Below are 21,883 nucleotides of genomic sequence, written 5' to 3' on the forward strand. Positions count from 1 at the left end.
TATCTTCTCGGAAAAACAAGAAAGAAAAAGCAGAAATAATATGTTGAAAGCATTCACTTTCTCTATTCAAAGCCTAAACAAACTGCTTCATTAAGCCAAGTTTGATGTGAAGTGGGGGAAAAATGATCCTGTCTTGATTAACTACAGCTTCATTCACAATATTTTGCATCCCTACTTCAGAGCTTCACGTTTCAGCCATTTCTTCTGTGTCCAGTGTTTCTCCCAAACTTGGCTGTCCCACAAACACAGAAAGCAAGGATACTTAGTGAAACCTATGTGTTAACCTAGCACAGTGGTAGTCAACCTGGCCCACTAGTAGGTGTTCAAGCTTTCATGGTGGGTGGTAGCAAAGCAACCAAGTGTAAATAAAAAGATAGATTTAACTATACTAAGTTGTTTTATAAAGATTTATTCTGCCAAACTTAGCAAAAATCTGACATAAAGTACTTGGTAAGTAATTATTATTATATGCTTTAACTGGCTGTAACTCTGCTTTATAAATTTTATAAAGTAGTTACTTTCCTACTTTATAAATCACCATTACTGTGGAATCGGTGGACGGTTAGAAAATTTTACTACTAACAGAGATACAAAAGTGGGCGGTAGGTATAAAAAGGCAGGAAATTTATCATTTTAAGATTCACACAAGTGAGGCCCTGGCTGGTTGGCTCAGCGGTAGAGCGTCGGCCTGGCGTGTAGGAGTCCCGGGTTTGATTCCCGGCCAGGGCACACAGGAGAGGCGCCCATTTGCTTCTCTATCCCTCCCCCTCTCTTTCCTCTCTGTCTCTCTCTTCTCCTCCCACAGCCAAGGCTCCATTGGAGCAAAGATGGCCCAGGCGCTGGGAATGGCTCTGTGGCCTCTGCCTCAGGCGCTAGAATGGCTCTGGACGCAACAGAGCGACGCCCCAGAGGGGCAAAGCATCGCCCCCTGGTGGGCATGCTGGGTGGATCCCGGTCGGGCACATGCAGGAGTCTGTCTGACTGCCTCCCCGTTTCCAGCTTCAGAAAAATGAAAAAAAAAAAGAAAAAGATTCACACAAGTGATAGAGGGTTGGCCTGGTGTGCAGGAGTCCCGGGTTCGATTCCCAGCCAGGGCACACAAGAGAAGCGCCCATCTGCTTCTCCACCTCTCTCTCTCTCTTTCCTCTCTGTCTCTCTCTTCCCCTCCTGCAGCCAAGGCTCCATTGGAGCAAAGCTGGCCCGGGCTCTGAGGATGGCTCCATGGCCTCTGCCTCAGGTGCTAGAATGGCCCTGGTTGCAACAGAGCAACGCCCCAGATGGGCAGAGCATCACCCCCTGGTTGGCATGCTGGGTGGATCCCGGTCGGGTGCATGCGGGAGTCTGTCTGACTGCCTCCCCGTTTCCAACTTCAGAAAAATACAAAAAAAAAAAGAAAGAAAGAAAAAGATTCACACAAATGACCCAGTTATACTCCTCATACTTCAGAAAGTCACGGACAATGTTTATGTCATTATAATCTTCTCACAGATTAGTTAAATAACCAACTGGAACCACTGCATAAACATTACTGTTGTGTAGGAGAACACATTTCAGACTCTGTTTAGAGCTGTCAAGAAATAGCCGCCATTCTGTTGGACTGTAAGTGGTTAACACCTAGCTGGCTAAGAAGACTACTGATACCATGACAGTAAACAAAGTGTTTGTCTCCGGAAAAAAATTTCACTCTTCCTGAAATGGGATACTTTAGCTGACGGGTGAAGTACATTCTTTTCTTGAAGCCTGGAGGCTAATAACTCAGCTGCTTTCTTTGATAGGCTCAAATCTCTTACTAAGTCATTCAATTTGGGTTGGCTAAACTGTTGAGGGGTTATTGACTGCTTTGCATCAGAAGAAGACTTTTTAGATTCTACAACCATTTCCTCATGCATCTTATCAAAATACACTTGATCACGATGTTCACTTTCTTCATCCTTAGAAGATATAAAACCATTGAAAACTGGAACAGAGAGTGTCTCAGAGTGTGGCATATGTTGTATTCCTAAAGGAATATTAGAATATGTGATCATATGCCGTTTTTTCTTGCCAATGCCCTTTGTATGAATCAGACAGAAATAAAAGCCACTGCTGTGGTCCTTAGGTTCATGCCAAACCATGGGAATACCAAAAGGCATTCCTTTGCATTTTCCTTTTGTCCAGTCACAAAGCATTTCCTCACAATTATCACATACAATATGAGGAGGCCAATTCTTGTCTTGATCGCCAAGAGGAACTTAAAAATAGGCGATATATGCACGTGGCAAAAATGATGAAATATTGCACCTTTGATAGTGAAGTGTGTAACAGCCACATATATGAAAGAATGTCATATATGTTAGAATAGTCAGGACTATTCTAACATTTACGCCTACTCAAAGAAGCCATGATTCAATCTTAAAACAAAATAAGAAGTTGTTTTTATCAGATAATACTTTTTTACATTTAAAAACAATTATAATTATAGAAAAGTGACATTTGTAAAACATTAACTGTCTTCTGGTTATGTTCAATCCAAGAGTCGTTGCCCTTTAACTCCAATTTAAAAAACAATTATAATTAATACATACTTCAGGAATCTGATAGTCAATTAACTACACACTCAATGTTACCCAATTAGAGAGATACTCTGTCAGGTGTGTATGCAGGTCTATTTATCTTCAAAGCTGAAATGCCCAGTGAGCATATTTCTCAACATACACTTATAATTTCAGAGTTAGTGAGGACCTTATTCCCTAACCTACCAGGTTCTGGCCTAGAACTTTGTTGGGCACACTATGCAGAATAGACAAATGAGGTATTCTATTCAAATGTTTTATCTTTGAATACCTTCTCTTTACTAAGACCTATCTCTTAAACAAGGTAGCTTCCCTTAAGGCCCCTACCTCCTACTTCTTCATTCAATATTCACTTAGGTAACATTTCCGGTGATCCTACACATGCAGTCACAGGGGACACAGCACCAAACAAAACAGAAGAACCCTGAAAAACAGGGACTTCATCATTTCTTCAAGGAAGGAGGTAAATTAACAAACTATCAGGTGGTTGCAAATGCTATATATAGTGAAACACATTATGGGGATAAGGAGCACACATATTTTACTTTAGTGAGTCAGAATTACTCAAATGGCAGGACAGAAACAGAAAATTAAACTACTGTAACTGGTTTCATATAGCACTGGAAATCCACAGCTGGGGTTGTGTACATACATTTATAGACCTATAAATATCATCAAATCTCAAAGAAGAACAAAATCAGTAAAAATGGGCTAACCACAGAAGGTTGGGGAAATATGGTATAAATGGTTAGAAAGAAAAGTGAAAACAAGGTACAATTAATGATGCTTTAAGACTAATAAAGAAAATCAGAAAAGACAGCAATATGTCCTTTAAAAAGTAATGAAGACGACAAACCTATAGCAATTCTTTTTAGGAACAGAGCCCAGACAAAAGGAGATATGAATTAATTATAATTACACACATGTTACAGAAAGACTACAACAAAAATAGTTAAGGGAATAAATATGGAAATGTACAAGTAATGAACTAATTTTGAGAGAGAGATATACAACTTTCCAGCAATGATCTAAAATAAACACAACACTTTATTATATCTAGTCATTTAAAAAAAATATTCAGACCTTTAAAACAAACCCACAAAAAAAAAAACAAAAAAAAAAAACAAGTTACAAATTGCTTAACCAGCTAGCTCACCAAAAAAAAAAATTTTAACATTCTATTATAGAAAACACTGTTTTCCAGAGTATTTCTAAAACCAGAGCACAATTAAAAAAAATTCATACACATTAGTGCAAATAATATATTAGTGTAGTCCACACATGAATAATAAAGATATTAATCAGAAACCTTATTCATTTTGTCCTAAGAATAAAATGTGGTTAAAAATGGAATCATCAATTAATATAATTCACTTTATTAACAGTAAAAGATCATATCACTTATCCCCTTAGATACAAAGTAGTGACTGATCTATAATAATGTTCATTGGTGATAACAACTTAACCCACCATAACAAAACGGGAACACATTTTACTAGAGAAAAAAAATCTACAAACACATACAATAAACATCCTATTTCCTGTTAAAATGGTAGAATAATTCCCTCTGGGATTGGGAACAAGGCAAGGATATAAATTCTATGCTATTCAACATGAACTGGATGGAGGTCCTGGGAAGTGCACTAAAGAAATACAAGGTACAAGGTAAAAAACAAAAAAAACAGCTAAATCTGGCAGATGATCATACTTTATGTGTGAAATTCAAAAAAGATCTACACACAAATGATTACAATGGATAGCTGCATTCGGCGACAACGGTTACAAATACACTTAATAATTAGTTCACTTGTATGCATCTAGATATAATAGAGCAAACGGGTGCCCACAGGTAACATAAAAATTAACTAGTATCTCCTGCACCAGAAGGGAAGGGGGGGGGGGGGGCGTAGTGGAGCCGAATGCCAGCCCCTTGCTCACCAAATAACGCGGAAATTCGCAGATTGCCGCAGAGACGACCAGGTGCCTCTCTAGTCCCCGGGGTGGGGAAGGCAGGGATGTTTTTTCTTTCTGGAGAGTAGAGGACGCTTCTAGAAGCAAATTATAAATACAAGGGTTGTTCTCCACTCCCCTTTGCACTCATCCGACTGGACCCAGCCTCGAGTGCCCGATTCATGGAGTTGGGGACGAGCAACAGCCACCGCCCGAGCGGGCCAGGGCTCTAAGGTAACGGCCTGGCGATCCGAGGCCGGGTGCGGGGTCCAGGCGGCGGCCACCCTCTACTCTCTGGCTTCCCCAAGGCCGAGCTCTCCGCCTCTGGCACCGGACCTGAGACAGGGCCCACCCAAGGTGGGAAGATGGCGGACACAGTTGAAAACAGAGCTCAGAGGCAAGAGATGCTGCCACCAAGTGCCGGCTCACAACTTGCGCGTGCGCAAAAGCACACTTTTGCTTTGCTTTTTGCACCACGCCCAGCAAAAGGGGCGGGGCCTCAGGAGCTGCGAAATACAGTTAAGGGTGCAAGGCTCGGAAGGACAGTAAAAGGGGAGAGGGAACGGGGAACCGCTGGCTTTCTTCGGGGAGAGATGCCATTCGGTCCTGGGGCCAGGTCAGCGCAGTTGAGATTGGATGAATGTGAGACAGGACTACGTCGGTGGTTTGATGGACTAGTCCTATGGGACAGGACTTAGTTGAATATTCAGTGAGGCAAGGCTAGGTCCAGGGGTGGAACTCCAGAAAATTGGTGCTACAGGCGGGGTTAGGCTTAGGGCTTCCTATAGAGTCAGAGACTGGACAAAACACTTAAGCCTGTACCAGTCTCTGAGATCTCTGTTGCATTTACTCAGTTCTTTCATTAGACCTTTAGTGTTCCCTTTCATTGCTTTGTTGATAACTGCTCATGTAAAGGAAGGCAATTAGAAATTATTTATGTAAAAAAAAATTTTTTTTAATTATTTATGTAGGCTCATTCACCTGGAAACCTTGATGACCTCTAATGGTGTCCTTTCCTAAATTTGGAATTAATAAATAAATAAAATGTTCTGTACAGATTTTTTTTTTCATATATTAAGGTTTTTTCTTTTTTATGCAGTGTCTCTTAAAGTAAGAAAGAAATAAAAGATTCTTTTCTTAGTAATAACTATCAATCTATTTGCTTTAGGTTGTGGCCTTTATTAAGTTAATAAAGACCCTTTTAAATCTGGTTTATATGTACATGTTATCAATTGTTGATTAATGCTATCAAATGTTTTTGTATCTATTGAATTGATAACTTTGTTCCTTTAACTTACTGTATGATATCTGTATAAAATCTTTAATTTTATATAGTTCGAGTCTATACTATTAAAAGAATGCTTTCTGACCTCTCATCAAGATGGCAGTGTAGGTAAACACAGTACTTGCATCCTCTCACAACCATATCAAAATTACAACTAAACTACAGAACAACCATCGTGCAGAGCTGCGGATATTTAGCTGAATAGAAATCCTACGAGTAGAGATTTAAAGAATAATGCTCATCAAGACTGGTAGAAGGGACAGAGATGTGAAATGGGCTGGTTCGATACCTACGTGTAGTTAATTAAAATGGGATGACATATATCTGCTGCAGAGGTTTTTGCTGAGGAGCAAGTCGTCCCAGCCACAGGCCAGGCTCCCCAGCCCAGGACTTCAGTAACTGGAAGGGAAGTCTCTATAGCTTTTCATAGTAAAAACTCCAGGGATAATGGCTGAGTGTGATGGAGGACTGCTGGAGTCCCATGCAGTTTCTCTTGAAGGGCCAGCATGCAGACTTAATCTGTGAGTCTCACTCTTGCTGAGCTCTGGTGTTGCAATAGCAATCAAAAGGCACCAGGGATATATGGAGAGAAAATGAAGTATCTGGCATCAGCGTGGGAACTAGGCTTGGCTTTCTCCCAGACAGAAGTTCTGGCAGAGTCCATTGTTCCAATAATGAGCCCTTCTCCCACAGAGATGACAGGCAGGAGCCATTTCTCAGTTTCTACCAACCTGACTATTACTGTTTACCCCACTCTGGTGATTCCAGGAGAATAAGCCCCACCAATCTTACATGCCTATCCAAGCTGTTTCCAGTACCTTTTCCTTATAAATGGCCTATCCTGGTTCATGCTTCAGATTTTCCTAAAATCTCTCAATCTTAAGGAAGCTTTCTGTCATTATGTCTTCAAATACGTTTTTAATTTCTTGCTCCCTCTTTTCTCCTTCCAGCACTCCCATGATACAAATGTTGGTATGCTTGAAGTTCTCCCAGAGGCTCTTTACACTATTTTTATTTTTTAAGTTATTCCTTTTACTTTTTGCTGTTGTGACTGGGTATGTTTTGCTTCCTTACATTCCAAATTACTTATTTAATTCTCAGCTTTATCTACTCTAATGCTGATTTTCTGTAAATTATTCTTCATTTTATTTAGAGAATCCTTTATTTCTGACTGGTTATTTATAATGGTTTCAATGTCCTTTTACATGCTGTTGAAGTTCTCCTTAAGTTTATCTACTCTTCCCCTTAAAGTCACTAAGCATTCTTATAAACAGTGTTTTGAACTCTGCATCTACTGTAGTAGATTGCTTGTTTCCATTTTGTTTAGTTCTTTTCCTAGAATTTTGTTCTGTTCTTTCATTTGGGATGTGCTTCTTTGTCTCTTCATTTTGGCAGTGTCCCTATGCTTGCTTCTATGTATCAGGTAGAACTGCTCTGTCTCCTGGCTGGTAGAATGGTCTAATGTAGTAGTAGGTGTACTATAGGGTCTTTTGCCTTAGCTTCCCCAATCACCCAATCTGGGCATTCCAGTTGTGCCCCCTACCCTGTGTGGGCTGTGTACACCCTCCTGTTGTAGTTGAGCCTTGGTTGCTGTTAGCACATCAATGATAGGGACTTAACCCCAGGCTGATCTGTTGCAAGTACTGTCTAAGACCACTGACCACTGTGGAAAATCAGCTGTGCCGGGGTCCCCCCCACAGAGCATGACTTACTTCAGTGGGCTCTGCTGCCTTCTGCGACCAGCCCTTGATTGTGTCACTATCGAGGTGGGTGGGTGGCATTTTGACATGGCCTGAAGCTGTCTACCAGGTGTGCTGGCTTTCATGGCTCCTGGGAGGTAGAGGCCAAATTCAGGAATAGTCTGGGTTTTGTCCAGGGCCACCTGGCCTGAGGTACAGAGTGATCTAAAGCTGGCTGCTAGATGTACTGGAATTTGGAGTGCTTCAGGAGAGGCCACACTGTGAACCATAACTGGATGCTGCTACTGTCAGGCCTGGAGCCACTTAGCAAGAGGTATAGGGCACACTGAGGTCAGATATTGCTTGAATGACATTTTAGAAAAGTCTAAAACATGAACCAAGAGGCCATTTATAAGGAAAAGGCACTGGAAACAGCTTGGATAGGCCTGCAAGTTTGGTGAGGTTTGGTCTCCTGGAATCACCAACGTGGAATAAACAGTAACAGCCAGAGTGATGTAAACTCAGATAAGGCTCCTGCCTGTCATCTCTGTGGGGAGAGGGTTCGTGATAGGAACAATGGGCGCTGCCAGCACTTCTGTCTGGGAGAAAGCCAACCCTAGTTCCCATGCTGATGCCAGCCACTTCATTTTCTCCCCATATATTCCTACTGCATTTTCTTTTGACAGGTAAGCACAATTCACATTTTATTAATTCATTATCTATTTAATAATTTCCAAATACTTATAATTTCACTTACAAGTATATTCCTGAAATTCGAGTTTTATTTTTTTAATTATTTTTAATAGGGTGACATTGATAAATCAGGGTACATATGTTCAGAGAAAACATCTCTAGGTTATTTTGACATTTGATTATGCTGCATTCCCATCACCCAAAGTCCAATTGTCTTCCATCACCTTCTAACTGGTTTTCTTAGTGCCCCTCCGCTCCCCCAACTCCCTCCCTCTCCTTCCCCCCCACCTCATAACCCCCACACTCTTGTCCATGTCTCTGAGTCTCATTTTTATGTCCCACCTCTGTATGGAATCACACAGTTCTTAGTTTTTTCTGAATTACTTATTTCGCTCAGTATAATGTTATCAAGGTCCATCCATGTTGTTGTGAATGATCCAATGTCATCATTTCTTATGGCTGAGTAGTATTCCATAGTATATATGTACCAAAGCTTTTTAATCTACTCGTCAACTGACAGACACTTGGGCAGTTTCCAGATCTTCGCTATTGTGATTAATGCTGCCATAAACATGGGGGTGCATTTCTTCTTTTCATACAGTGCTATGGTGTTCTTGGGGTATATTTCTAAAAGTGGATTGTGGGTCAAAAGGCAGTTCAATTTTTAATTTCTTGAAGAATCTCCATACTGTTTCCACAGTGGCTGCACCAGTCTGCATTCCCACCAGCAATGCAGGAGGGTTCCCTTTTCTCCACATCCTTGCCAGCACTTATTCCGTGTTGTTTTGTTGATGAGCACCATTCTGACTGGTGTGAGGAGATATCTCATTGTGGGTTTAATTTGCATTTCTCTAATGAATAGTGGTGTTGAGCATTTTTTCATATGCCTATTGTCCATCTGTATGTCCTCTTTGGAGACATGTCTATTCATTTCTTAAGCCAATTTTTTGATTGGATTGTTTGTCTTCCTGGTATTGAGTTTTACAAGTTCTTTATAAATTTTGGTTATTAACCCCTTATCAGCTGTATTGTCAAGTATATTCTCCCATTGTGTAGTTTGTATTTTTATTTTGTTCTTATTGTCTTTAGCTGTGCAGAAGCTTTTTAGTCTGATATAGTCCCATTTGTTTATCCTGTCTTTTATTTCACTTGCCCATGGAGATAAATTGGCAAATGTATTGCTGCGAGAGATGTTAGAGAGCCTACTGCCTATGTTTTCTTCTAAGATACTTATGGTTTTACAGGTTACATTAAAGTCTCTTATCCACTTTGAGATTATTTTTTAGAATGATGTAAGTTGGTGGTCTAGTTTTATTTTTTTGCAGGTAGCTGTCCAATTTTCCCAACACCATTTATTAGAGAGACTGTCTTTATTCCATTGTATGCTCTTACCTCCTTTGTCAAATATCAGTTGTCCATAGAGCTGTGGGTTTATTTCTGGGTTCTCTGTTCTGTTCCATTGATCTATATGCCTGTTCTTATGCCAGTACCAGGCTGTTTTGGGTACAGTGACCTTGTAGTATAACTTGATATCCAGAAGTGTGATACCTCCCACTTTATCCTTCCTTTTTAAGATTGCTGAGGCTATTCTTGTTCTCTTTTGATTCCACGTAAAGTTTTGGAATATGTGTTCTATATCTTTTAAGTATGTCACTGATATTTTAATCGGTATTGCATTAAATTTATAAATTGCTTTGGGTAATATAGACATTTTAATGATGTTTATTCTTCCTAACCATGAGCACAGTATATGCTTCCACTTGTTTGTATCTTCCCTGATTTCTTTTATCAATGTTTTATAATTTTCTGAGTACAAGTCTTTAATCTCCCTGGTTAAATTTATTCCTGGGTACTTTATTTTTTCGGTTGAAATAGAAAAGGGGATTGCTTCCTTAATTTCTCTTTATGACAGTACGTTGTTAGTGTATAAAAATGCCTCTAATTTCTGAGTATTAATTTTATATCCTGCCACCTTGCTGAATTCATTTATCAGGTCTAGTAGTTTTTTGACTGAGGCTTTAGGATTTTCTGTATACAATATCATATCATCTGCAAATAATGATAGTTTTACTTCTTCTTTTCCAATTTGGATGCCTTTTGTTTCTTTTTGTTTTTTTTTGTTTTTTTTTTGTCTGATTGCTGTGGCTAGGGCTCCCAGAACTATGTTGATAAGAGTGGCGAAAGGGGGCACCCATGCCTTGTTCCTGATCTTGAGGAGATTGCTTTTAATTTTTGCCCATTGAGTATGATGTTGGCTGTGGGTTTGTCATAGATGGCCTTTATCATGTTGAGGTGTGTTCCCTGTATTCCCACTTTGCTGAGAGTTTTGATCATGAATGGGTGCTGGATTTTATCAAATGCTTTTTCTGCATCTATTGAAATTATCCTGTGGTTTTTCTCCTTCCTTTTGTTTATGTGATGAATCACATTGATTGCTTTGTGAATATTGTACCAGCCTTGCCTCCCAAGAATAAATCCCACTTGATCATGGTGTATGATTTATTTCATATATTGCTGGATCCAGTTTGCTAATATTTTGTTGAGGATTTTAGCATCTAAGTTCATCAGGGATATTGGCCTATAATTTTCTTTCTTTGTGTTGTCTTTGCCTGGTTTTGGAATCAGAATTATACTCACCTCATAAAAGGAGTTTGGAAGTCTTCCTTCCTCTTGAATTTTTTGAAATAGCTTGAGAAGAATAGGAGTTAGTTCTTTGAATATTTGGTAGAATTTACTGTGAAGGCATCAGGCCCAGGACTTTTTTTTTGGGGGGGGGGAAGTTTTTTGATAACTGTTTTAATCTCATTTGTTGTAATTGGTCTCTTTAGGTTTTCTGATTCTTCCATATTAATTTTTAAAAGATTATAAGTACATAGAAGAAGACATAGGTACTAAACTCATGGACCTGGGTTTTAAAGAGCATTTTATGAATTTGACTCCAAAGGCAAGAGAAGTGAAGGCAAAAATTAATGAATGGGACTACATTAGACTAAGAAGTTTTTGCTCAGCAAGAGAAACTGATAACAAAATAAACAGACAGCCAACTAAGTGGGAAATGATATTTTCAAACAACAGCTCAGATAAGGGCCTAATATCCAAAATATACAAAGAACTCATAAAACTCAACAACAAACAAACAAACAGTCCAATAAAAAAATGGGAAGAGGACCTGAACAGACACTTCTCCCAGGAAGAAATACAAATGGCCAACAGATATATGAAAAGATGCTCATCTTCTTTAGTTATTAGAGAAATGCAAATCAAAACTGCAATGAGATACCACCTCACACCTGTTAGATTAGATATTATCAACAAGACAGGTAATAGCAAATGTTGGAGAGGCTGTGAAGAAAACGGAACCCTCATACACTGTTGGTGGGAATGTAAAGTAGTACAACCATTATGGAAGAAAGTATGGTGGTTCCTCAAAAAACTGAAAATAGAACTACCTTATGACCCAGCAATCCCTCTACTATGTATATACCCCAAAAACTCAGAAACATTGATACATAAAGACATATGCAGCCCCTTGTTCATTGCAGCATTGTTCACAGTGGCCAGGACATGGAAACAACCAAAAAGTCCATCAATAGATGACTGGATAAAGAAGATGTGGCACATATACACTATGGAATACTACTCAGCCATAAGAAATGATGACATCGGATCATTTACAGCAAAATGGTGGGATCTGGATAACATTATACAAAGTGAAATAAGTAAATCAGAAAAAACCAGGAACTGCATTATTCCATACGTAGGTGGGACATAAAAGTGAGACTAAGAGACATTGATAAGAGTGTGGTGGTTACGGGGGGAGGGGGGAGAGGGAGAGGGAATGGGGGAGGGGGAGGGGCACAAAGAAAACTAGATAGAAGGTGACAGAGGACAATCTGACTTTGGGTGATGGGTATGCAACATAAGTGAATGACAAGATAACCTGGACATGTTATCTTTGAATATATGTATCCTGATTTATTGATGTCGCCCCATTAAAAAAATGAAATTAAAAAAAATCCTACCATTTTTCTGTAAATGATCCGATGTCATCATTTCTTATGGCTGAGTAGTATTCCATAGTGTATATGTGCCACATATTCTATATCCAGTCATCTATTGAGGGGTATTATGGTTGTTTCCAAGTCTTGGCCACTGTGAACAATGCTGCAATGAACATGGAGTTACATGGTCTTTATGTATCAATGTATCTGAGTTTTTGGGGTATATACCCAGTAGAGGGATTGCTGGGTCATAAGGTAGTTCTATTTTCAGTTTTTTGAGGAACCACCATACTTTCTTCCATAATGGTTGTACTACTTTACATTCCCATCAACAGTGAATGAGGGTTCCTTTTTCTCCACAGCCACTCCAACACTTGCTATTACCTGTCTTGTTGATAATAGCTAATCTAACAGGTGTAAGGTGGTATCCCATTGTAGTTTTGATTTGCATTTCTCTAATAACTAAAGAAGATGAGCATCATTTCATATATCTGTTGGCCATTTGTATTTCTTCCTGAGAGAAGTGTCTGTTTATGTCCTCTTCCCATTTTTTTATTGGATTGTTTGTTTGTTGAGTTTTATGAGTTCTTTGTATATTTTGGATATTAGGCCCTTATCTCAGCTGTTGTTTGAAAATATCATCTCCCATTTAGTTTGCTATCTGTTTATTTTGTTGTCAGTTTCTCTTGCTGAGCAAAAACTTCTTAGTCTGATGTAGACCCATTTATTTATCTTTGCCTTCACTTCTCTTGCCTTTGGAGTCAAATTCATAAAATGCTCTTCAAAACCAAGGTCCATGAGTTTAGTACCTATGTTTTCTACTATGTACTTTATTGTTTCAGGTCTTTTATTTAGGTCTTTGATCCATTTTGAATTAATTTTAGTACAAGGGCACAAACTGTAGTCAAGTTTCATTCTTTTGCATGTGGCTTTCCAGTTTTTCCAGTACCATTTGTTGAAGAGGCTTTTTTTTCTCCATTGTGTGTGTTTGGCCTCTTTATCGAAAATTGTTTGACCATATATATGTGGTTTTATTTCTGGACTTTCTATTCTGTTCCATTGCTCTTAGTGTCTATTTTTCTGCCAATACCATACTGTTTTGATTGTCATGGCTCTATAATATAATTTGAAGTCAGGTATTGTAATGCCCCCAGCTTTGTTTTTTTTTCCTTAGGATTGCTTTGTCTATTCAGGGTTTTTTATAGTTTCATATAAATCGGATGATCTTTTGTTCCATTTCTTTAAAAATATCATTAGGGAATTTTGATGGAATTGCATTAAATTTGTATATTGCTTGGGTAATTTGGTCATTTTGATTATATTTATTCTTTCTATCCAAGAACAAGAAATATTTTTCCATTTCATTGTATCTTTTTTGATTTCCCTTAATAATGCTTTGTAGTTTTCATTATATAGGTCCTTAACATTCTTTGTAATGTTTATTCCTAGGTATTTTATTTTTTGTTGTTGCAATTGTGAAGGGGGTTATTTTTTTTTAGTTTGTTTTCTAATGTTTTGTTGTTGACATATAAAAAGGCTCTGGACTTTTGTATATTAATTTTGTATCTTGCGACCTTACTGTATTGGTTTTTTGTTTCTAGTAATCTTTTTGTGGAGTTTTTGGGGTTTTCGATTTATAGGATCATATCATCTGTAAAAAGTGAAACCTTTATTTCTTTGTTTCTAATATGGATGACTTTTATTTCTTTATCTTGTATGATTTCTCGGGCTACAGCTTCTAGCACCACCTTAAATAACACTGGAGAGAGTGGACAACCCTGTCTTGTTCCTGATTTAAGGGGGAAAGTCCTCATTTTTTGCCATTTAATATGATGTTAGCTGATGGTTTATCATATATGGTTTTTATCATGTTGAGATATTTTCCTTCTATACCGATTTTGTTGAGTATCTTAAACATAAAGTTGTGTTGTATTTTATCGAATGCCTTTTCTGCATCTATTGATAAGATCATGTGGTTTTTGTTCTTTGTTGTGTTGATATGGTATATTACGTTAACCGTTTTACATATGTTGAACCATCCTTGAGATGCTGGGATGAATTCCACTTAAGCATGATGTATTATTTTTTTAATATATTGTTGTATTCGATTTGCTAGTATTTTGTTTAGTATTTTAGAATCTGTATTCATTAGAGATATTGGTCTGTAGTTTTCTTTTTTTGTGCCGTCCTTGCCAGGTTTTGGTATGAGGGTTATGTTGGCCTCATAAAATGTGTTGGGAAGTATTGCTCTTCAATTTTTTGGAAGACGTTGAGTAGAATAGAAATCAAGTCTTCTTTGAATGTTTCATAGAATTCACTAGTATAACCATCTGGGCCTGGACTTTTATTTTGGGGGATTTTTTAATAGTTTTTTCTATTTCCTCCCTGCTAATTGTTCTGTTTAGGCTTTCTGCTTCTTCGTGACTCAGTCTAGGAAGGTTGTATTGTTTTAGGAATTTATTCATTTCTTTTAGATTGTTGATTTTGGTGGCATATATTTAATCATAGTATTCTACAATAATTCTTTGTATATCTATGATATCTGTGGTGATTTCTCCTCTTTCATTTTGGATTTTGTTTATATGAGTCCTTTCTCTTTTATCCTTGGTGAATCTTACCAAGGGTTTGTCAGTTTTGTTGATCTTTTCAAAGAAACAACTCCTTGTTTTATTAAATTTTTCTATAGTTTTTCTGTTCCCTATTTCATTTATTTCTGCTCTGATTTTTATGATTTTCTTTTTTTGGGCTGGTTTTGGGTTGTCTTTGTTCTTCTTTTTCTAGTTCCTTAAGTTGTGAAGTTAAGTACTTGGTTTACTTGGGCTCTCTCTTGTTTGTTCATATAGGCCTGAAGTGATATCAACTTCTTTGTTATTATTGCTTTTACTGCATCCCAGAGACTCTGATATGTTGTATTGTCATTTTCATTTGTCTGTATATATCTTTTGATCTCAGCTCTTATTTCTTCTTTGACCCATTCATTTTTTAAAAGTATGTTGTTTAGTTTCCACATTTTTGTGGGTTTTTTTCCCTCTTTTTTGCAGTTGAATTCTAGTTTCAAGGCTTTATAATCTGAAAATATGCTTGGTAGAATTTCAATTATTCTGAATTTGCTTATGTTATTTTTGTGGCTCAATGTAGTGTCAATTCTTGAGAATATTCCATGTACACTAGAGAAAAATGTATACTCTGTCGCTTTGTGATGAAATGTCCTGTAGATGTCTTCATATCCAATTGCTCTAGTGTTTTGTTTAAGGCCAATATATCTTTATTGATTTTCTGTTTGGGTGAACTATCTAGAGCTGTCAGTGGTGTATTGAGGTCTCCAAGTAGGATTGTATTTTTGTCAGTTTTTGTTTTTAGGTCAGTCAGTAGCTGTCTTATATATTTTGGTGCTCCTTGGCTTGGTACATATATATTAAGAATTGTTATGTCTTCTTTATTCAGTGTCCCCTTAGTCATTATGAATTGACCATTTCTGTCTCTGAGCACTTTTGCTGTCTTGTAGTCAGCATTATTAGATATGAGTATTGCTACACCTGCTTTTTTTTGGGGGGGGGATGTTATTTGCTTGCAGTATTGTTTTCCAGCCTTTCACTTTGAATTTATTTTTATCCTTGTTGCTTAGATATGTTTCTTGTAGGCAGCATACAGTTGGATTTTCTTTTTTAATCCATTCTGCTACTCTGTGCCTTTTTATTGGTGAGTTTAATCCATTTACATTTAGTGTAATTATTGACACTTGTAAATAATTACACTTGTGGGTTCCCTATTGCCATTTTATAAATTGCTTTCTGTTAGTTTTGTATCATGTTTGATTCTTCTCTTTTGTTTTTCTATCATTTGTTTTTGGTTGTATTCCATACTTCTTTCCTCTGTTGCTACCTTTTTTAAGACATGTGCTTTTGTGGTAGTTTTTTTCAGGGGTTATTACCATTAAGTAATGAAAAGGATACTTACCATGTTCATTGTATGTTATGAGTGCTTCTGCACTCCATCGTCCTTTGCTACTGTTAATCTTTGTCTTCTCCCCCCCTTTTTTTGCTTTTATTTGTCACAGTTTATATTTGGTTTTATTGTGTTCTTGGTGGAGATTTACTTGTTGTTTTGTTTTGTTTTGATCTTTGTATCTGGTTGGAAAACCTTCTTTAGTATTTCCTGGAGTGGTGGTTTTCTGAAGATAAATACCCTCATCTTTTTTGTATCTGTGAATGTTTTTATTTCTCCTTCATATTTGAAAAATAGCTTTGATGGGTATAGTATTTTTGGCTGAAAGTTCCTTTCTTTCAGGACTTTAAATATTGGGGTCCACTCTCTTCTAGCTTGTAGAGTTTCTACTGAGAAATTCGATGATAATCTAATAGGCCTTCCTTTATATGTTGTATTCTTCTTTTTCTGGCTGCCTTGAGAATTTTTTTCTTTGTCCTGGGTTTGTGCCAATTTTATTATGATATGCCTTAGAGTAGGTTTGTTGTGGTTTAAAAAACTTGGTATTCTGTTTGTTTCTTGAATTTGAGGCTATAGTTCTTTCCACTGGCTTGGGAAGTTCTTGTCTATTATTTGTTTGAATGTTCTCCACTTCATTTTCTCTCTCTTCTCCTTCTGATATACCTATTATTTTTATGTTATTCTTTTTGATGGAGTCAGACAATTCCTGTAGGGATTTCTCATTTTTAAAAAAATTTTTTTTTCAGAGACAGAGAGCGAGTGAAGGAGGCATAGACAGGGACAGACAGACAGGAATCGAGAGATGAGAAGCATCAATCATTAGTTTTTGTTGTGCATTGCAACACCTTAATTGTTCATTGATTGCTTTCTCTTATGTGCCTTGACCGCAGGCCTTCAGCAGACCAAATAACCCCTTGCTCAAGCCAGCAACTTTGGGCTCAAGCTGGTGAGCTTTTGGTCAAACCAGATGAGTCCTCGCTCAAGCTGGCAACCTCGGGGTCTCAAACATGGGTCTTCTGTATCAAAGTCCAATGCCTTAGTCACTGTGCCACCATCCAGTCAAGCTTTTTTAAATTTTTGAGTTTCTCTCTTCTCTCTGTTGTGCCTCAGGTTGCTTGTCTTCTATGTCAATGATCCTACCTTCTCTCTGGCCTATTCTATTAACTAAGCTTGTTTCATGTTTTTCCATTCATGAATTGAGTTTTTCATAAATGTTTGATTTGTTTTTATAGTTTCAATTTCCTTGGTAATATATTCTTTTTGTTCGTTGAGTTGTGTTTTGAGCTCACTAAATTGCCTTTATGTGTTTTCTTGTATATCTCTGAGTATTTTTAGGATTTTTATTTTAAATTCTCTCTCATTTAGCTCCAAGATTTCCAATATATTAAATTTTTTCTCCATTGATTTTTTCTCATCTGTCTGTGCTACATCTCTTTCTTTGTATCCATTATATTCAATTTCTTTTTTTTAATGGAATCTGTGTGTGGTTTTGTTAATAGCACTAATGAAAATTAATAAAAAATAAAAAGTAAAAAAAAAAGAAAAAAATTATTATTTCTTTTTTTTCTCATTTTCCTTCCTCCTTGAGAAAATGTTGTGATAAACTTTGAATTATATTGTGCTAAATGGAACAAAAACTACCTATAACAGAGGGCCTGAGTTGGGGAGAAGTGATAAAGGGCAAAAAAGAGGTAGGGACCCACAAAATGCAAAAAAGAAAAAAATTTGGATCAAGAATAAAATGATTTTCTTGTAAGTGATGGTCGACTGAGAGATATAATGAGAGAGATAAGCGAGAAACAGGAAAATAAAAAAAAATTACTATTGTATTAAGTGGAACAAAAACTAGATAGATTGGAGAGCCAGGGTTGGGGGGAATGCTAATTAGTTAAAAAGCGAAGTAAAAAGCACCCAAAATGCCACAAAGAAAATATTTGAGTTCCAAATAAAATAATTTGTTCGTGAATGAGGATTGAATGGGAGGAAAAGTAATAGAGAAAAGAAGAAACTAATAGAGAAGGAGAAAAAAGAAAAAGGGGAAAAAGAAAAGAAGAAAAAAGATAAAAAGAGAGAGTTAAGGGTTTTGGAGTGCAACCCTCATAGAGAGAAAGGAAGAAGAAAAGAATGAAAATGAAAAATGTAATAGTTATGGGTAATGTAGTTCAAGAAGAGAAAAGAATAAGACAGGCAGAGAATAAAAGGATGAAGGTGGAAGAAAAAAAATAAAGACAAGAAGATGAAAGAAACAAAAAAGGTGGAAAAAGTTATAAAGTCTGTGGATTTTTCTTGATTTTGATAGGTTATGTTCTTTTTCTTTCCTCTCCCTCTTCCTGGTCAGTGGCTTTGTACCCCAGACTCTCCCCCTGTGGCATGCTTAGGTAGAAATTTGCAGTTGATGAGTCTATGGCAATGTCATATATTAGGCTTCAGTCTTGTTGGTAGTCAGGGCTCATTAGCATTTGCAGGCTCCAACAATGAGAGAGTTTTTCTAAAGCCTCCCTTTTAGTCTCTCCTTCCTGAATTAGCAGCCTGATGATCCAGCTATGATGTTGCTGCTTCCTCTGCCTTTGTGTTCAGTGTGTGGGACTTCCAGATGCTCCAAGGATAGATTTTTTCTGTCACTGGTTAAAGAACTTATTAAAATTTTGGGGAGAGGTATTGGTAGCACTCCTCACAGCACCATTTCTCTGATGTCACTTGGACAGTGTTTTGAACTGCTTGCTGAGAAACCTAAAAATCTTGCAAGTGCTAAGGAAAGGGATAGTTACGTTTCCTTTACAATTTGATTCATGCTTCTTATTTGCCCTGTCCCTTTTGATGCCTGTAGGCACAATGTAGGTTCAAATTAGATTCCAATTAATATTGTATTTCTTTCCTACCAGCTTTGAGACTGTGGATACAAATGTAGGCCCAACATTAGAATGGGCAAGCTAAACCTGGATAGAATTCTATATAACAATTTCCTAACAATTGTCAATTATTTTATTAAAGTCTGTTTCTAAATGTTTACCTGGGAAAATTCCTTTTCACCTTGTTTCTTTCTATATTTTTCTTATTTTGTTTAGTATTCACTTGGACACAAACTAAATACTCATATATTGTTGCCTTTTGTAGTGGATTCTAAGTTTTGATTTTCTAATTATCCCTTTCTTGTTGGAAAAATTTTTCTAATTAGTTTTGAATAAAACTTTGGCAATAAGTGTCCCAAGACCCCACTGGTTTTGGGTGGCATATATTCATTTGAATCACTATGTTCTGATTTTGAGGCAGACTGAAAAATACAAAATAAACAATATAATTCAAATAGCTAATGTTAGCAAATGCTATAACAAGTATCCTAATACAATAAAATGACTAAAGCCTATTAGATTATTAGACAGAACAAAGTTCTAACTAATATAACAGGATCCAGAATAAAATTTTTAGAGTCACAAATGTCTCTAACATGTTAATCTTATTTCACTAAGTCTATGTTGATACTATTGCTGTTTTATATTATTTGCAAATATAACCTAATTTCTATTTCGGTCTGAGAAATGTCCTAAAGATCAGGAGTTACACACATTTAGGAAAGGTCCACAAGGCATTGGGGCATTGGAGTTGTGGTCACATTCTATACTTTACAGCTAGAGTCCAACTCTTAATTACCAATGTTTCTAGCTTGAATTAGGAGCAGGTCCCAACCTAAAATAGGCATGGGACATTGAGACAAGAGGAATAAAGGAGACACTATACATTAAATAAAGTGAAAAAAATCAGACTGTCATTACCCCCAGTAGAGATCTTCACGGGATAAATAAAACAAATATTTAGGCAAGGCATAGTAAATGGCCCTTGTGTTTACAAGACATGGGATCAGTTTACCTGCTACTTGGAAGTAATACCTTAGTCTTGTAAACAGTGTCATGAGATTGGGCCTACATTCTTGGGCACCTTTTAGCCTTCAGTGACAAGTCCCAGCAGACTGGGCAAGGTCACATCACAGGTAGCTGGATTAGGGCTGGAAGAGACTGAATCCTTCCTCCATGGAGCAAGGGGGCAGCTTACCTTCTTGTGTTCCTTTTTTCATAGCAAAAATATGTCCCCTGGTGGGGCTGAGAAGCCTGGCAGGCCTCAGCTCAATGACCTTTCTTTCCACTCTTGAAGCAGGGCCCTGATGAAATCTTATGAAGCCCCTTTGGGGTGCTGAAGCTTTTAAAGGTATATGCCAAAAGCTGGTATTTTCCTGATCTCTTTTGGGCTCCACTTGACTTCCCTGTCTTCTTTCTTGGTCATCATAGACCTTAAAAGCCACGCGCAGAAGATCTCACTGAGGGACTTGAGGGTCTTTATTTGTTTATATAAAGACAAAAGACAGCATTATTAGCTGGATTAAATTAAAAAAAAAAAACACGTTTTGGTATCTCCTTTCTGATTCAAGAGTCTCTTCCCTACTGAATAGTTCAGTACATTAGCATTCAAAAGAAATTTTAACAAAAGCATGATACAAATAGATTTGCAGGAGTTCTAGGATATGACTCTTTTTCTTCTATTACCTAGCATTAAACAATATTGTTTCACGTGATAATAAACTAAACGTTACATAAAAAGACATTATTAACCATTTCTAATATTTAATCTAAGATTTTAATATTATAGGGCTATAAAACAGCAAATAAGCCCTAGTCGGTTGGCTCAGTGGTAAAGCATCAGCCTGGCGTGCAGGAGTCCCGGGTTCAGTTCCCAGCCAGGGCACACAGGAGAAGCGCCCATCTGCTTCTCCACCCCTCCCCCTCTCCTTCCTCTCTGTCTCTCTCTTCCCCTCCCGCAGCCAAGGCTCCATTGGAGCAAGGTTGGCCCAGGCGCTGAGGATGGCTCTGTGGCCTCTGCCTCAGGTGCTAGAATGGCTCTGGTTGCAGCAGAGCAACGCCCCAGATGGGCAGAACATCACCCCCTGGTGGACATGCCAGGTGGATCCCGGTTGAGCACATGCCGGAGTCTGTCTGACTGCCTCCCCATTCCCAGCTTCAGAAAAATACAAAAAAAAAAAAAAAGCAAATAAAAGAATTAACAAAAAGCCTTTGAAATAACATACATTTTAACATGGAAAATATTTTTTCCAGCCCTGGCCAGTTGGCTCAGCAGTAGAGTGTCGGCCTGGCGTGTGGGGGACCCGGGTTCGATTCCCAGCCAGGGCACATAGGAGAAGCGCCCATTTGCTTCTCCACCCCCCCTCCTTCCTCTCTGTCTCTCTCTTCCCCTCCCGCAGCCAAGGCTCCATTGGAGCAAAGATGGCCCAGGCGCTGGGGATGGCTTTTTGGCTTCTGCCCCAGGCGCTGGAGTGGCTCTGGTCACGGCAGAGCAACCCCCCGGAGGGGCAGAGCATCGCCCCCTGGTGAGCAGAGTGTCGCCCCTGGTGGGCATGCTGGGTGGATCCCGGTCGGGCGCATGCGGGAGTCTGTCTGACTGTCTCTCCCCATTTCCAGCTATAGAAAAATACAAAAAAAAAATTTTTTTTTTCCACAATAAGGGATTCTTGGTATAAACTACTCAACTGGCAAAGAGATATGAACTTTCTTTTGCCTCTCAGTAATTTACACTATTACATCAACATGAGAGGCAGGATGGCTTGGATTATTGCAGCAGGCTCCAGGAGCTGTGAGAAGAGAAAAGCCTGTCACTTTTACCTTTTTTTTTTCCTATTATTTGTCCTGTAGCCAAGCTCCTTGGGAAGATAATAGAGCTTTTCTGAAGCAGGGCTTGAATCAATCTGCCACTTGCAAACTAACTGCCTTGCAT

At 38.0% G+C, this 21,883-nt stretch overlaps 1 protein-coding gene across 1 annotated transcript in view; it reads right to left on the bottom strand.

Moving 5' to 3' along the window:
• Positions 1 to 4,910, bottom strand: part of LOC136379444 (zinc finger protein 699-like) — a 20,440-nt gene extending 15,530 nt beyond the window's left edge. Inside the window, 1 exon segment of the mRNA XM_066346810.1 lies at positions 4,491 to 4,910. The gene's annotated coding sequence lies outside the window, so the exon portion shown is untranslated.
• Between the last annotated feature and the right edge of the window lie 16,973 nt (positions 4,911 to 21,883).

The sequence above is a fragment of the Saccopteryx leptura genome, chromosome 1 (assembly GCF_036850995.1).
Source record: "Saccopteryx leptura isolate mSacLep1 chromosome 1, mSacLep1_pri_phased_curated, whole genome shotgun sequence".
NCBI classification, from domain to species: domain Eukaryota; kingdom Metazoa; phylum Chordata; class Mammalia; order Chiroptera; family Emballonuridae; genus Saccopteryx; species Saccopteryx leptura.